Here is a 4,953-nt window from a genome sequence, read left to right as displayed (position 1 = left end):
GGGGGGTAATCAAACGCGCGCGACTTTCTGCCAAGGTATCAGGACTCTTCTTGGGCCAAAAACTATTTGCGTATTGCGCGCTATTATGTAAGTGAAACGAAGGAAACGCGCGCCAATCCACACACCGAACACACTGACACTCTACCCGTTCACCGTTACCACACCGTGCGGCGGGGGGGAGACACACAAAAAGAAGCAAAACTCTCTCTCTGGCAGCACCACCAAAGGACAACGACAGACAACGACTACGGAGGCAGCAACGTGCGTTGTATCGTCCGGGCAGGAGCAAAGGTAACTTCTGTCTGGCACTGGCGCTGGCTCTGCCGCTGCTGCTGCTGCTGCTATTCTCAGCTCTGCTCTGCTCGGGTTGCTCTGCTCTCTGCGTACACCGTTATTTTGTCGGTATTCAGCCTGGAATGTCTGAGGCGTCTCTGCCCGAAGACCGTCTGCCCGTTTGCCCCTGGCTCACAAACGTGAGCTTTCCACGGCGCAGGATACGACGCATGCGCCTCCAAGGGGCAGTCAACCAATTGGCTGGGCTCTGGCGGAGCTGCCACACGGACAGGCCATGGTTCCCATGCACATTACTCTCGCCCAGTTGAGCACATTTGAATAAATTTCTATTCGCGCAAAGCGACCAAAATCAATTTCTCTCAAACATTCGTACCTGTCTGTCCACTCTCCTTAGCTCTGGTCTTCTCTGCTCTGCTCTTCTCTTCTCTGGTTCAGGTGTTTCGCATTTCTTTTCTTTAATGTTCCGTTCCGTTTCTTGTCTTGGCTTGGCTGGGCAGTTGCTTCGGTTCCTATGCGTGTTCTTCGCTTCCGTTTTTCCGTAGCATACATTTTGGGTCTTATGTAAGGCAGGCAGGGCTGGGTGGGAGGGAGCCTCTGGATGGATGGTGTGTTCACTTGAGTTGCTAGATTTTCTGCTTTGGCCCACAAAAACAAACACACACACAATGTAATTATTTTACAACAACATTTCCTTGCCGTACTCTCAGCAGCACAATCGGGCGATTTCTTTGTTAATGCCAGCAATTGCCCAAACAATAAACGGCAATTTCTTGCTCACTCCTCTCAAGTGCCCCGAACAATGGACTCGGAAGCGGAATCGGACTTCTGATTAATATCTGCCGAGGACTGCAATGCAGAGGTGTCCACCCTCTACAGCTAAAATCCACGCTGGCTTTGTTATATTTTTGGCAACACCAGCAGCAACTGTCACACAATTTGCCAATTTCGTTGTCATTTATCATCTGACAGGCACTTTCTGCAATTTATCAAGACTTAACTTGTGCTCCCCGGCTCAAAGGCCACGCACTTATGCAGAGACTTTTGTGTTACGATTCGCCATAAGACACCTCATACATTTAATATTCATTGGCAGATGAAAAAAAATTACAAAGTTCTTTCCTCTGTCTTGTTGCTGGCTGCCTTTTTTCCACGCACCTTTTGTCTGCTTTGGTCTCATTCTTCTGTTTTTTTTTTGTCTACATCTCGCTGTCTGTTGTCGCCAACTCTTTTTTCTTTCGCGCTGCTTCATTTTTTATGCGTAAAACTTTTTGAAAACAAGTGGGTTTGTAATTTATTCAGCGCTTGGCAAGTTTCTGTAGGTGATTAGGGCGGTTGCCATTCAGTGGGACAGAATTCTGTTTGAAGTTAAACCCAAGAAAACCTTTATAATCGGGGATAATCTGGGCACAGGGAGAATGTTTTGAGGGCAATTAGACTCATAGTTTAATGTAGAACTTTAATTGTACTCGTACTCGTTCTTGCTCTCCATTGATTGATTCAGTTTTAATGCTTAAAGTTTTTCAGCATTCAGCAACCTCAGAACCAGAACCGGAACTACTGTCAATGTGGATACTCGATATCCATTGATTCGCTTTGATTGCTACCAATTTCCCAGTGCAAATGAGGCTAGCACCTAAGCTGGAAGTCATGTCAAGGTTATGGCAGTTTTATTGATTGATTATTGAACGGAAGTGCATAGAAATGACTCCCACGGCAGCTCCAAGTGGATTCAGAGTGCGCCGCAGTTCTTTGCAATTTTTTCTTTGAGGAATTTCTACTAAGAACCTTTAAAATCCAGCCACGTAAAAGCAATTACGTGTGTAAAATTCTTGCTAAAACTAGTACGAGAATTTCTTCTTTTTGTGGTGCTTATTTTGAGGTAACTTTTAATGCAGCGCAGCAGCAGCGATCGATATGAGCCTCGGCAGCACAAAGTTGTAGAAGTCTGCTCCTCTCCTGCTCAAAGGTAAATCAAGGTGTGCCTGTCCTGGTGGTAGTGGGAGTGTGCGTGTCGTGGGTTGTGGGCGTAGGACTTGGGCGTGGTTGTGGGCGTGGGTGTGCCTGCTGCGGATGTTTGCACGGCGGCTTAAATATAAAAACACTATATGTATGGTGAGGCCAAATTATATAGCACAGCCATCATCAGCGTTGTCGTTTCTGTGGCTCAGGCTCAGGCTCAGGCTCTGCCTCTGGCTGCGACTGTAGCTGTGGCTGCGGCTGTGTCGGGCCAACGTACTTTGGGTTATCCAAAAGTGGTTGAAAACAAGGTTGTTACTGGCCCGCGGCGCGGTACGTGGTACGCACCATCCACCCACCCATCCGGCCTGGCACGGGCCGGGCAGGCCCAGAAAAATGTCTACAGGGCACGCAAGGCAAACGAGCTAAAAAGAAATGGCAAGAAGAAAGGCAACCGCGTCAAGAGGGGCCCACCACAACAGACCAAACAAAGCCAAGTTTTCCGCAGGTACACAAGAACTCAAAAAACAATGGTGTGCATTGGGGTGGTGTGGGTCAGTGGGGTGGTCAGTGGGGTGGTCTATATATAGAAGAATTGCGACTTTTGTATCCGTAGTCGATTTGCACAGCACTCAAACTTAATTCAATTTTAATTTACAGCTAATTGTTTGACCCCGGGAGATGTGCCGTCATTTGTCATGGTCGACACTGGTACTGGGACTGGCTCCCCCTGGTATCTACGATTAATTAATGTTCGGCGGGCCAAAGTGGAGCACAGACAATTGAAATGTGACACCGAGAGGTGACTGAAAGTCAACGGCAAAATGCTAGTCCCAAGTTGCTCCAGGCAATCGAAACTGTCAACTCGGAGTGGGATAATGCTGGGAGATTTTGAGCGGCTAGGTGGAGCGACTTCAAAGCGATACTTGGCCCAATTATGAACCCCTAACCGATGGCAGCAAAACCTGAAACCAGAACAACAACAACAACCATTTCCATGCCCTAATATTTATTTTCAATTAGGAATTCACTCATCCCCGGGAAAGTGGCATAATGCCGGGCGTACTCGCACTTTTAATGTGTACGCCTTTGGCCAATTAGAGGATGGGTTAGACTGGCATCTGCTTGGATGTAAACGAGCCACCACCACCACCAGCAGCAGCAGCAGCAGCAGCAGTGGACCCACTCCCACTATCCAACCACCACCACCGCTGCCACGAGCACCAGCAGCGAGAGGGGGAAAAAACAGAAACAAAAACAATACTTACACGAGAGTGAGAAAGGCTTTCGGGTGCTGCAACTCTAGATACCCTTATGGCAGCCATAAGCAATGGGCTGTATATCTTTTCCCACAGACGTCTGGCCAAATCGGACTACTCTTTGGAAGGGTATCAGAACAACACTTGTAAAATATCACGCTGCGCCTTAGGGCTCTGGGCTTGGCCAAGGTAAGCCGCCTTCGTCTTCTTTCCACGCCCCGCCAAGCACCATCCACCCACACTCACGTTAGCTCGGCCACCCACCCAACCCCTCGTTAGATTCTATCGATTTTTATACCGTTAGCATGTCTGGATATATGTACATATGTACGTGCCTGGATATGTGTGTGGGTTTTTCGGTGTATTTTTGAATATCTACCTCTCTGCACCTGCAAACTGTCTGTGGGAGTGGGTAGTCGGGGGGATACCTCAGTTTGTACGTATTCGTAATAAGAACTAACTGTAAATGGTTTAAATCTTGCAGGACCATGCCACACATACGAGTATATCGTCCTGGCCTAATTGGATTGCTCCAACCGCAGCGCATATCCTCTGCCAGAGCCAGTAACCAATCCTGCCGTGTCCTGCCCTGCCCTGTCTCCTGTCAGAGTTGGTTTAAATTTATATTTACCTTAAAATATTTTCACTGCTGGCTTGATGGCTTCATATTGCCGTTGATCCTTTCAGTGTCTGCTGATATTGACAGCCTGATAGACAGCAGGATACCTGCTAGGGCTGCCGCCTCTGCTGTGGGTTGGATTTTGTTGTGGTCCTGCCTGTTGGTGCTGTCATTGCCAGTGTCTGGATTTGGTCTCTAGCTGGGCTGAAGCTCCCCCAGGGCGCAACATTTGATGGCAGCCACAGCCACATCCACCTCTACGGGCGGGGACTCAACCGGAACGACAGCCAACAATATCCCGCTGCGACGAAGTTCATTCTAGACTCGTTTCTGAGAACGGTGTCAAGGAACGGTTGCCAAACAAAAACAACTTATGATAGAAATTGATTCTGAGCTATGTACTTCAGAGATTCTGCAGGTGAGACAACAGTCGAAATTTTAGCTTTTTTTTAGGGATAAAACATTGTGAAATTGAAGGAATTTCAAATCTATCTTAATATTGGAACGAGTAACTGAGTGATTGATGTGTATGTTGAGCAAAAGAGAATTGTGATTGATAGATGGTAAATGCTTTAATGGCAGCATCAAAATGTTCATGCATTAAATCAAATATTGATGCTAACGGAGATTATTTAGCTGAGAAGGTGAAACACGAGAGAAACTAAAGTTTTTTCTCTCTGATATGATTTATACGACATGTCGAGAAAGTCAGACAGAGCGCTGTCTGTGTGTGATGTGCAGTTGGAAAACTCTATTAATATTTAATGTGTGGATAAAAGCAGAAAAACAGAATCGGCACTAATAAAAGGAAATCTTTAAAAAGAG

The sequence above is a fragment of the Drosophila obscura genome, unplaced genomic scaffold (genome assembly GCF_018151105.1).
Source record: "Drosophila obscura isolate BZ-5 IFL unplaced genomic scaffold, ASM1815110v1 contig_150, whole genome shotgun sequence".
NCBI lineage: Eukaryota > Metazoa > Arthropoda > Insecta > Diptera > Drosophilidae > Drosophila > Drosophila obscura.
The sequence above is the reverse complement of the archived record's forward strand: the minus strand, read 5'-3'. Positions refer to the sequence as shown.